The sequence below is a fragment of the Papilio xuthus genome, unplaced genomic scaffold, assembly GCF_000836235.2.
Source record: "Papilio xuthus unplaced genomic scaffold, Pxut_1.1 DF826115.1, whole genome shotgun sequence".
In the NCBI taxonomy this organism is placed as follows: Eukaryota; Metazoa; Arthropoda; class Insecta; order Lepidoptera; family Papilionidae; genus Papilio; species Papilio xuthus.
The window spans coordinates 4,221,714-4,235,687 of record NW_013532534.1 but is presented as its reverse complement, the minus strand read 5'-3'; the positions used below and the strand labels follow the sequence as shown (position 1 = coordinate 4,235,687).

Here is a 13,974-nt window from a genome sequence, read left to right as displayed (position 1 = left end):
AATCTGAACACATTACAGCAAAAGAACAAAAAACTAATATTATTCATAAAAGAGTTATAAATTTGTTTGCATTATAGTGGTAGCAATTTTTTATTCAATCAACTAACAAACGTCTCAAGTTGTAAGTTACAAAAGACTTCATCTTCTATCTTGGCAATCGAACCTGGACCTAAGATCCATTGACATCGCGGTCAGTGCCAAAATCGTAGAATATTCCAAGTTCTTCATGCATTTTGATTTCGCGTTCAAATATTTTGCACTGCTCCGTAATAAATTGAATTTAAGTAAATTTAGCGTTAAATTTTTGTAAAACTTTTTTTTAAGAGTAGGGGGCAAACGAGCAGCGGGAACACCGAGGTGTTCCGCGCGCCCGTAAACATCTGCAAGACCAGAGGAACCGCAGATGCGTTGCCGGCCTGTCTAAACGCTTAAAGCATTTATAAAAGAAAGAAAAATTGTAATTCCTTTTTTTCATAAAACAATTCAGTCTCGCACATTACCAAAGGTCGATGTTAAGTTATTGATAACAAATGGATTTTTATTTGATGTTGAAAAAAGAAACAAAAGATCTCAAGACCTAATGCAGCTGTGATTCACGATAACTTTCAATAAATGTAAAAAGTACAAAACAATACGTAAGTAAATAAAATAAAACGACAGGGCTAAAAGTTCTGTCTAAAACCAATTTTTATCTGAGATTATTTTGACACTCGGTAAGTGGTAACCCTCATCCAGTCAATATCAAAAAAAACAACGTTAAAATGTACAAAAGAGTGCTATAATCGAATATTAAAAAACACATTTCTAAGTATAAATAAATAAAATCTCGATCGACAAGTAAATACATAATTCATTTTGTATGCGCACAAAACTTCCTCGTAACATAAGTATTAGCATTCACCGTGACACCCGCAAGACCTTACAAAGGCCCCGTATTCCTTGAAGTTAGTATTTAATAACGCTCTATACACTAAACATTCCACAATAACCTTTGTTGTCGCTACAAACACATCTCAGTACATCTGCAAACTCCGTACAAGTTACAAACTAAATACTAAGTTCTTATTTTATTCTATACGTATCTTAGGAAAGATTTTTTTATATATAAACTGTAAATGTTTCATATTTTTGCAATAACTAAATTACTTTAATGGGTCACAATTTACGCAAATTGTAATACGAATGTAGTAACTTTTTACTGCTATGGAGTAGTATTTCTGCAAAGCACTTAATAATAATAAACTCGGTGATATATTATAATGTGTCGTTTCCCAAGACAGTGTGTAATGCTCATTTCTTGTGTATTACACAACTAAAAGTAAGAAACACGTAGCAGCAATAATTCTAGGATAGCATTGTTTAATTTTCCATCGAATTATGTGTAACGGAGAAGAAAAAGCTTAGGACTATTTCAAAATGCAATCGATTCCACAAATAAAATTACACGATTTTTTATACATTTTTTTTATTTCAGGTGCAGATTATAAATTATTAAACTCTGTATTAATAAATATTTTAATTTTACAAAATTTGTATTTTTATTTATTATTTTTTTTTATTAGAAAGTATATAATTTAATGATAAAATAACTCTCACATAACAAAAGAAGACGTGTTCACTTGTATAAAAAGTTAGCATAAAACATGTTAATTATTTTACCACCTACAGGATACTCACACGCTCCAATTGTTTCTTACCAAAGACTTAATTAACGTTTCCATACGCAACAAACGCACGCTATGTCTAATCGATTTAAAAAAAAAACTATCTCTAATATTACCGCACTTTTATCCTTAACCTTAATAAAGTGCAGTATTGTGTAGGGTGTAAAATATCTGTTCGATTTACGCGGCAAATGGTTACGGTTTGACTTTTAGGTGAGCGTGCGCGAGCGCAAGCACGCACAAGTCTTCCGTCGATTCGCTCAGTGTAAGAACGACACTGGCCGACAACGAACTTAGAACCTCCGTCAAACGATACGCGGTGCCGACGAACCGTGCCCCACTTGTGAACTGTGAACGAAACCTAGACTAACTATATTGTGATTGTGTTGTTATCTTAATATAACTGGTAAGTAATTTTATATAAAGCCATTTTGATAAGATAAAATATCTTATTAGCATGTAGATGTATGTCGCTATGGTATGTATGTACTTATTAATAGATCAAGAGCTTCGGTAAAATAAAACAAAAATTAAATTAAGTACCTTTTAAGATATAAGGAATTTTAAATAATGAAAGATAATGGAATATAATTATTTTCTCAAAGGTTACTCTTTGAATATTATAGTAAGTACCAAGAATATAAAATATTTTATTATCATCTTGCTTTTATGTTAAAATACGTATACAGACAAATTAAAATGTTCTTAAATTTAATTTTTAGGAATAAAAAAATATCAAGTAAATAAAACAAATTTAAATAATCATTTATGAAATTATAATTTCATTTATTAATTACTTAATTTAAAAATAACTGTGAATTATTTATTTTATTTTTAATTAAAAATACACTTATAAATATATATTTTTTAAATATTTAAGTATTTTATTTAATTGAAAGTAAAGTTTCGGAAATTTATTTTAAAGTTTTTATTAAAGTTTCACACAGACTCCGATCGATCGTTGCATTTATTTTGGGAAATTCTCGATACAAAAACATTAGAGCCAATCAAGATGATGTTTCGCAAGACTTTAGGTAAACTGAATCGTTTCACAAGTATGGAGTTGCATTCAAATTAGCATGAGCTTGTAACAATTGGTGGTCGATGAATTTTTTTGCCTTCGATTTCGAAACCCCGACACGGACCGCGAAAAATATGTAACATCGTTAGGCCATACCGGTCGGAAACCTATTATCACTTCGTAACTTCGTGAACTATTTACTTATACTGCGGAATTCCCTAAAATAACTTCAAGAAATTTATATATAATAATTTTTTTTTAACTATTTACTTTAAATAAACTGAGTGAAATGGTTATTAAAAATATTCTAGAGATAAATTTTCAATTTTTAAAATAGTTTTAGAAGTGAAGGCTGTAATATTTGCGTGAAAAATATTTCAATATAACCTTATGCTATTATTTATGACAGATTTTTCATATGATTACACAATGATTTTTTTTTAAATATACCATGTGGCATATGACCGCAATTTTTTTACTCTTATAATTTAATAATTTTTCTTAGTTATAAAAATAATTTAAAAACAATTAATGCCTAAGTTGTATTAAATCTATAATGGTCACGACGCGTGACCGCTGCGAATTTTAAACGAAACATAATAGCAAGTCGGTCATAGTTTTCTCTCGAATACAACAAAAATATCCCACGCCGGTTGAACTCGGAGGTGCGATCAACGTGACCTAGAAAATTGAGAATTACTCTCACTGAATGGTACAGTCGGAAGCAAAAACTTAAGATATATTGCGCAAGCAGACAAGAGGAAACTTAATCATTTTGCGTTAAAAGATAATTATCGTACTGTAAACAAAAAAACAAGGTTTTTTATCTTTAATTTGTTTTTACAATGTTATCATTTTTATAAATAAGCTGTGATCTAATAGACGCAACAGATAAGCAGGTTTTTAATTGGATTTAACGGATGTTAAAAATTATATAACGCCCTTTGAGATTCTTTACTAAAGTTAATAAAAACTTAAGCAAAAAAGCTTATGGTGTCAGTTTTAAATTTTCGTACAACGGACGCGTAAATAAAAAATATAGCTGCAATATTGTTTTACGTACTAGCTGTTGCCCTCGACTACCTCCGTGAGGAATTAAAAAATAAAAAGTAGCCTGTGTTCTTCCAGACTATGGTTCTACATCTATGCCAAATCTCAGCGAGAACTGTTCAGCTTTTCTGAAGATATCTTCGAACAAACATCCATCCATCCATCCAAACATTCGCATTTATAATATTAGCAAGACTAAACTTCCAGTTATAACATTAATAATCATTTGTTTTTTTTTTATATTAATATAAATGTATGTCGGAAGTTGATAATAATAATTGACATTAAATGCAACAAAATAACATATTGTGAACGACTACAGAATTATAGACAATATTTAAAATTCAATTGCATATATTTTTCTCTATCAAATTTAACATTGTCCAATTAAAATTAACTATCGTTATAAATGCAATGGAAACTATTCAATTGTATTATAAACATACGTTTTTGATCGGATTTACAAAACAATACCATACATGTGCAAATTTTATTGTTCTCCTTCGTTAAAATTTAATTTTGCAAACTATTTCTTGTGCAAAATATTTCATGGTAATATCAAAAAATTTATTTTGCTTTTGCACTTAGATTTATATTTATGCATTTTTTACTCACACGGAATATTTTGTTTCCACCAAGGTTTTTCAATAAGTTTTACACTTACAACTTAATTACGACTTATCGTAAATAAATTAGTTAACCGTTTATCTACAAAAATCACTATTTAAACTAGCTATGGTTAAGATAAAAAATATTATTAATTAAAATGATTTCCCGCTTTCTTTCAACAAAGAACTCTCTTTACTGTAATAAAATTGCCACCCTAGTATCTAGAACTTGTAAAACACAACAAATTTCCATTAAAAAAATATAAGAAAACATAACCATCACGAATACATTCTTCGACATTAGATACAGCTACAAAACAAAAGCGCGACGCTCCAACGTATTACAAGATTCAAACTTTATGGCAGCTTGTGGTCAGCTGTGAGTGTCGACTATACCTAAAATAGTGTTATGCACAGCATCTCGTATGCAACTGTGTACCACCATAAAGTTTGGATGGTATTATATGAAGAGTCGTGAAAGCGACTCGTTATAAAATATTCAGTGCACGCGACGCGACGCCGCAGACCCGGTAAGGCACAAGCCGCATGTAGCGGTACTCTGACGCAACTAATTATACACAACGCCTCAATAGATCCAAATCGACCCAATGGATCTGCGTTGTGATCGTTGTAGCGAAAGTCACACGTAATACCAACTCGTTTCGTCGTTATGCCCGACAAAAGAGATTAACTACGGATGGCCCCGTGGAATTTCTGATAACCGCACTGTCGTAACCGATCTTTAACTAGCTTGCTAAAATGCGTAATAAGTCGGTCAACGTACTCATTGTTACTTACTGTCTTAAAAACTGCAGTTAAAATTAATTATACTTAAGTTAAATTTAATTTGTTGAATTTTCGAGACATAACATTTAAATATTAGGAATTGCTTTTGTATGTGGTTTATGGAACATTTTAATTTTAATTTTGCTAATCTCTAATAATTAATTATTCTCTGTTTCTATAAAGCATATCGTTTACTGATCAGAAAAGTTAATTAACAAATAAAATAGATGCAATAACATAAGATATCAATAAATCCTTTGCAATTAACATTCTAGTTAAATGGAAAATATTGAAATGTCAACAAAACAAATAAAGTTTTCGCTTCGATAGACAAGTATCTACTGTTTATTCAATAAATATTATCGTAGACGCTTATTCAAGTGAGAAATTAACAAATCTCGCATTATCTTACAAGCTCGAACTAACAATATCTAATTCCATTAGTTTTGTTCAGAGTCAACAATGACGTGACTAAGCTTTAGTCAGCAACGCTTGCCCAGCGATTTGGTTGACTTCACACATATCTTTTGAATTTTTTTCGCCGATACATACATGTCGCATCACGATGTTTTCCTTCACCGTATGAACATCAGATGTACATATTGTCAGGAAGAAAATCCGACACCGTACTGGCGCAACACTACCAAGATATCGACGTTTATGTCCCCTCATTACACATTCTGATACTTGACTTTGTAACAAAAGCGCGTCGTTTGCGCCAAATGATTCTAACTAATAATGTCTAAAAATATAAAATTCTTAAATCAAAAAACACATTGGTACATAGAGGCGTGTACCTGGACGTATAGATTTTTATTTAGTCCGGTCAAACGCTAAACAACTGGGCCACCGATTTCTACCCTATAATAAATAAAAAAAAACATAGTAATTATAAAATATGAGTACAGCCTTACATATATGTGTTATGTGTGTGCATCCGGTTATTTATTATTCATAAGAATTGTTTAGATCTCATTAATTCCGTTGATTCTTGTGCATCGAATGACTAATGCATTTAATTCTAGTTATGTAAAGATCACTTGCAATGAATAAAACTCGAGGCTACATACAAAAACTGTCTCATTCGTTCTGCATTCCGACATTACTTTCGTCTTTTTATGCTCCGATAGTAAACATAAATAACTCCGTGTGTTCTAGATTTATGAACAAATGATAAGAACATGGTCTAGTTAATTAATATTTAACTTAAATAGTGTTTGACTAGTTATATTTAATTTTTAATACTTTTATCTACAGTTAAAAGATAAGATTAGATGCAAAATACGTGCTGTTATTGTCAGCGGTCTCAAAATATAATGTATTCCGTATTATTTTGTAGTATTTTTTATTGCTAAAAAAAACTAAAAATAAATAAGAAGTACTTAGTCGGTTATTATTATTCTGCCATAAACTAAACCTACTAGTTGAGGCTCAATCAATTTTTGAATCGCAATTGCGGGCAAGAGACAAAAAACGTGTGCATTTGCATTGTGGTTGTTTCTAAAACAGAATGTTATTGAATTTATAAAAAACTTCAAAGCGATTTTTTTTATTCCTTTTTTATACAAACGATTGCAACATATGAATACTTATGAGTTAGTTAAGTGTCAATGAAAATATAATGAAATTCTTCGCTTAGTCATATCCATTGGATAAGCTTGCAATAAGGAAAACATTTTACCGTGGATTTCTGAGACTAAAGCCCATGTTTAATACATATAGTTATCACTGTTTTGATATAGATAAAAGACAGGGAAGACAATATGTGTTAAACAGAGATTTTGGTCTCAGAAGCCAACGGTTAAACAAACATGTAATCATTTACGATTCTCAAAACTTCGAATGTAGTCGAAAGTGACCGCTCGGTGAAGAGTCAATGCCCCCATAACAAGGTTCAGCGCTCCTCCCGCGACATTCTTAACCTGTGCTGAATGCTAACCTTATGAGTACTGTATAAAAGAATTTAAAGAAGAAATTTCCATGTATAAATTTAAGATTTCGCAGTAACAAAGAAAAAAATATGTTGTTCTATAGGTACAAAACACAAGGAAACTTTTTGTACGTATAAGCCAAAGTGAACTTAGCGAGATTTGGAAGCAATCAAAAGTTTTTCGATCACTAAGCTATCGTTCTTTAACTATTAGAATGAATAAGTAAACACGATTCAATTCCAATAACTTACAACATTCATAAAAATCGACTAATAAAGGTGTGGAAATTTTAATCCAATAAAACCCATACCGTCCGCAAAATATGACTTCATTTGCTCATAAGTAGTTAGATAAACAAGATACCGGACATATTTTTCTCTATTAAAGCTGTAAACTATACTTTGTACGGACTTAAAGAAGAAACTTGGTTTTAAATCGGTCAAGTTAACGGATATATCTTTCTACCGCTCTTGACATTACTTAGTAAGAAAAAAACCTTGAATATCGACACTAATTCTAGATGATCTCTACATATCTTTTGTTTTTATTTCTAAACAAAAATCCTCCCAATAGTCGTCTATGTAATATTTAACTTGGCCTTGTATAACTTAACAACATGATTCGCTAATTTTTAATCGCAGGTAACAGTGGTTAATTTCCAACGATTACTAAACATTTATTCCGTACATTCTTCTATTAAAAACAACAAACGTTTGTGTTTGTTTGTGTAAAATATTTAACTACAGTTAACAATAGCCAAAATCATTAAACAGTTGATATTCTGAATGTTTAACTGTGGGTTTCTGAGATTATAATTTCTGTATTAAAGGTATCGATATCTCTGTCATTATCTTTAACAAAACAGAGATAACATTATGTTATAAACGTTGATTTCGGTCTCAGAAACTGCACGATAAGTGGGATTATGAAGTTTACTTCTATATGTTTCAGACGTAAGTTATTACGTACTAATTTACTACTAATAAAAAGTCTTAAATCACCCACTGTCGAGCGTAGGCCTACTTAGTACTGGTAAAGCCATTATAAGCTTAGTGAGGAATCATAAAGTTACCTAGGTTTAGTTTGAAACTACACATAGTTTTGTACCAGTTAATTTCCGCTGGCTGGCAAACGATCTTAGTTATTACCATGAGTGTGTATTTATGGATTGAGTAATATAACTATATAATTATTTAACAGCTGTTTCTAATATTTCATTCGTGCAAATATGACGTCATATTTCAAGGATTCCATCATGTGCTAAAAATAATGCACATAATCATATTGTACTGGAATGATAGAGGGTCGGTGGCTAGGCTGTTAAGCACTTCACTTGTACTCTGCAGCTCCTGGGTTCGAATCATACCATGTACTAATGTTCTTCAAATTTCTATTTACATATAAACATTTATCGGACGTTCTTACGGTGAAGGATAACATCGTGATGCAACTTACACATATCTGCGAAGAAATTTCAAAGATATGTGCGAAGTCAACCAACTCGCAGCTGTATTGAAAAGGAAGGAGTGGAACAGTGTTGCCAAGTTATAAACTGGTTCCACAATTGACAAAATGTTGTCATAATTTAACTAAAAATTATTACTAAATGTTGATGATTCCAACACATATTTAATATTAGCGTTCACCATAATAAGCCCGTTAGCACTAGCTACCTTCCCGCCAAAATCATTCCAGCCGTTCCGTAGATTACCTGGACCAAATCTTGCATTGCGGACAAAAAAGACAAGCAGACAGATCTACATTGGATCAGCAAAAAATATTATTAATAACACATCTAGTAAATTATTGAGCCAAACACAAATCTAGAAGAGTATTATTCTTAGTAAAGTGTACCTCAAAACTAAACATTGTGGAATAGTATAGGACTCTCTTCTCTCGCCCTCATTAATCGAAAGAACTTTTTTTTTAAATGTTATACGATATGTAGATGATAATAAAAGTAAAAAAATAATTACTTATCTTGACCTTTTTAAAAACTCGTATAAATATGTACTCGAGATGTATGCATATTGTTAAGAATAAATATAATTTATACTGGCTTGAAATTCTTGAATTTGAAACAACTAGGCCACTAGCACAAGTGTATGACATCTCAACACATACATTTATTTGTCTTATTTTATTTCTTACTAATATTATAAATGCGAATGTTTGGATGTATGGATGGATGGATGTTTGTTAGAAGATATCTCCAGAAGTGTAGCATGGATCTCGCTAAAATTTAGCATAGATGTAGAACACAGTCTGGAAGAACACATAGGCTACCTATAATCCCGGATATATATACGGTTCCCGTGGGATACATTCGACTTACTATTTACTCGCAACGATTCAACACATGTTAGTGAAATTTTGCACAGATATAGAAAAGAGTCTCAAGTAAAACATGGAATACTTTTCATATTTTTTATATTCTGCAGAGACGAAATCGCGGGTAACAGCTAGTATCTTTATAACATTCATAGCAACTTTGCATATTTCATGCATGTACTTCGTACCTTAAACGTCAATATGTACATACTTAATATCAAATGAACGTGCTCGAAACAAGTTTTGTACAGAAGGATTTATTTATTCCAAATCTATGTCAAGATCAAGGAATCTACAAACAAGTTTGTTACTCATAATGTTTATCTACCGTCAAACGTCACTGACCCACAAAAATGCACTCGTATATAAAAAGGCATGAAAACATCAGAGCATCTTTAACAAAGATCTTACGGTATTCGTATACACGAAAACCAGTAACACCGGTTGTTCACATTTATTCAAGACTAGTTGTCGGCCGAGACTCCGTCCACACGGAATTAAAAAAAAACGTAATAAATAGCCTATAAGTTCTTCCAGACTATGTTCAATATGTGTGCCAAATTTCATCGAGATCCGTTCAGCCCTTCTGGAGATACCGTCAAACAAACATTCGCATTTGTAATATCAGTAAGATTAAGTAATACGTTTATTTACATAGCAATCGATAAATTATCTGCACTGCTTCGATAATTTCAAATTTAATTCATCGTTTTGTTCTAGCAACTAACATTTAATATTAAACGATAACATTAATATAATATTACTATATAAAACAATTTATTTTAATTGGTACTATTTAGTTCACTTATACATTTAAAAATAAATTACGCATAACAACCATATTTAGTTGTGAAAGTATAATTAAAATCTCTCAAGACAATTAAATTCAAATATAATTTAATATTTAAGAGATATTTTCATCATCTCACTGACCATATCACACTCACGTAGGGACAATTTAGATATATTTTATACTAGAACTAGCTGTCGCCCGCAACTCCGTCCGCGCGGGATTAAAAATAGATGTTGGCCGATTCTCAGACCTACTCAATATGCTCACAAAATTTCATGAAAATCGGTCAAGCCGTTTCGGAGGAGTATGGGGACGAAAATTGTGATGCGACGACGTCTTAGCTTATTTTCTACCATTAATAATATAAAAAACGAATCAATTTTGTTAAGCACAATATTTATAAAACTTTAAAAAACCTCTTAAAGAGTCACAAATTAGAACAACACTCCATTGTTGTTTTACAAAAATAAGTTTTGCTAAGCCGTAAAGTTGTGAAGCGATAGGAAGTTGAGAATACAAAATAATGCACTTGGAACTGTCGATACTCTAAGTTGGAGACTTAATCTTAGTTCGGTTTACTTCAGTGTTGTACCGCGTCGGATCCATCCATTCCATTACTTATGGACATAGCTTACGGAGTTCCTCTTGGCCGGCGTACACTTTTGTTTTTACTTTTAAAAGCAGAAGGCATCTTTGCGATAACTTTTAAACAAGATGAACTGTTAATTTTATACAAGTCTTTTAGTTAGTATTAATGCATTTAACTATTTATATTGGAGATATAAATTAATAATGTAAAATAGCTTAAATATAAGAGGCAATAAAGTTAATAGAATTTGTTTCGGGGATGCTCAACTCCATAGTTCAAGTTTCATTGATCATTAAAATGCAGCGCGAGATGGGTTTAAAAATCTATTGATATTCAGATAAAGTGCCAACACATCAGCAGCGAGTCAAGCTATAAAACACTATATTGCATCGTAACTGCAATGTAATATAAAAACTAAAACATCAAAAACCTTGAGTAAAAACGATGAACAAAGAAACGAAATACTATTTATTTACCAACCTCAGTCTAAAATGTAATTCTATAACTAAGATTAACTTTCCTGCTTAAAAATATTAAAAAATTCACTAGGAATTAGGTCTTAAATTCAAATCATCATAATATTTAGGTCGCCAATTATATCCCAAATATTTATGTTCGGAACAAGTTCGGAACGATCTTTTACGCTTATCAAGAAAACGTGTAATCAGTTATCACTCAAGTTAATAATTTTACTATATTAAATAAGACAATTAGTAATACATAAACTTAAAAAAGACCTTATTCAATTAGGATAAGGTCAGTAATTGCAGTCTCTTCGAGCTGCTGTAAGAAGAAACGAGTGGAACGTGCAATTTAATCGTAAAAACTGGAGAGCCGTGAATTATGACCGCGACTCGCAGCAGTCTGTCGGCCAACAGTTCCGGCCGAGACTTTCCAATGAAAGCGACATACAAGTTAGCTTTTACGGTGTCATTTCATAATATTCTATTGCTAGATTATTATTTATAAATGTATAATTTATAGTATTTATCTAATATTATCCTACATTTTATAGTTATTATAATTTTTGATATTTAAATTTAATTGCCACGGAAACTAAGTCGAAAATATGACTTCTTATGGTGATGTAATGTATTTATCTTTAAGTTACTTACTATAATAGTTTGCAAAATTTTATTCTTCATTTTAATCTTATAATTTTTCGTAACATTAAATAATTAGAGTTATGGTAATAAAAGCCATGTGTTATGAATCTAAATGATATTATTCAAAACAAAGTTGCGATTTTTAATTAACTTTCGTCTGTTATAAACATTTTCATGTTAATAGAATTTTATATAATCATTGAAGATTACGCGGAAACATTGTTGCGGAATCAAGAAGTCGTGTTAACAATATTGATGATATTATTTAAATGATACAATTTATAAGAATCTGTTGTCATAACATTCGATTGGCACGGCCCAAATACATTGTAATTATAGAACTTAAGCAACATTTAATTCTATTATAAGTGTATCTAGTCTAAATCCTTTTTTTTTATTCCCAAGATATGTTATTTGCCATTAGGGCTGTTATTAACTTTTTGATTTCTTTTTTTCATGGTTATAAGACATTTCATGGGTCGTCATAAGAACATTAAACTAATCGCGCGTCTGTTGCTGTTTGGGGACACAGCCCCTTGAAGCTTATGCATTGTTTTTTGATAATTCATTCTTTAAACTGAAATTAATTAAAAATTGCATTGAGTTTGCAATTTATTGAACAAATGTAAAACTAGTTTTTTTTTGGTTCGCTAAAAATTCGTAATAGGAATTTTCACGAATCCGCCAACTCGTTTTGCATGGAACCAAGGTCTAATATTCAATTTGCTCCAATTTTAATAACAAGGCGGCTTGAAGGCCGCCCAGTAAATGAATGCTTAGAAACTTACAGGTTTCCTCTAAAATAAAAGGGGACCCTTCACCTTTTATAATGAATATTAAATATTGTACGCGCCAATATTATGTTTCGATTGTATACTAAATCTTGTAACGACAAGAATTTTATAAGCAATTTATAAATAAAAACCAAAATAATTACAATACTAAGGGAAAAATAATTACAAATTCCAAAAGATACCATAGAAAAAAATCATGATAAGCTTAAGAAAATAGGTTATTCTATGAAAAAAAAGTTACATTTTTACAGTAAATTTGTATAATAAAAAAAATGTTAGCTCTTTTTCTCTTGTTCTATCAGTGAAAATATTTCATGAGCTCACTGCAGATGTTCTGTTTTTACTGAAAAGTCGAATACAGTACAGTTAAAGTCGTAGTAGTTTTAGTTAAAACTGAACGTCTGTACCGGCTTTTACATGTTTTCTTAACGTATATCGTTATCAAGGTACATTTTGGAGGACATCATTGGCCCTTCATCAGGGTGAGTGGTCTCGAAACTAGTCGGTGCCGCCACCGGAAGAATATACGCGAGTGTTTTAGCTGTTTTTATATAAGTTTATTATAATGTCGCACGAAAGTTTGATTAATTTGATATCATTAGTGTTTGTTTTACATTAAAAATGCCATGTCAAGTACAATTTAATATGTAATTAATATAGTAATTCCATCAAACACCTTGAGTGTCATATCACTGACCTACATTTGTCTAGGTCAGTTATACCGATAAAGGAAGAAGGCATTATAACAGTAAAACTATGATTATCTACAATAAAAATGTATGTTATTTATAAAGTATAAAAGAATGTAAACAACGTTAATATCATTGGAACAAGGAAAATGAAAAATAATAAACGCAATAAAATGTTCGTAACTAACAATAAATCCATTGGATTATAAAAACATTTTAAATGTAATTTTTATATGCCACGATATAATATAACTGCATTTGTAATTTGTAGACTGTAAATTTGGTTCGCAATTCTGCAATCAAATTGTAAAACAACATTTAAACAAGAGATTTTTCTTATATTTTAAAAGTCAACAAGACATAAAGGAAACATATCTTAACGTAAATAACAAAAGCAAGTTGGGAATGGCGATGTCCGAGACAACCGAGTCTTGGGACTTAATCAAGCAAGTTTAAAGTACACTCGACGTCCATACGAACCCTCCACTGCATACGCTGCTAAACCGACTTGATTAAAACAGGGAACACAACGCAAACAGACTACTTATTTCAACAAACCTCTCCTTATCTGCAAGATGCTCATATACAAGTTCTGAAGCATTAGCGGTCTGA

At 31.0% G+C, this 13,974-nt stretch overlaps 1 protein-coding gene across 2 annotated transcripts in view; it reads left to right on the top strand.

Annotated features, from left to right (window-relative positions):
• Positions 1-1,840: 1,840 nt before the first annotated feature.
• The window catches only part of LOC106123482 (uncharacterized), a 90,199-nt gene continuing 78,065 nt past the window's right edge, over positions 1,841-13,974 (top strand). For both annotated transcript variants that reach the window (XM_013319839.1, XM_013319838.1), the window contains exon 1: positions 1,841-2,070. The gene's annotated coding sequence lies outside the window, so the exon portion shown is untranslated. The remainder of the gene's footprint in view (positions 2,071-13,974) is intronic.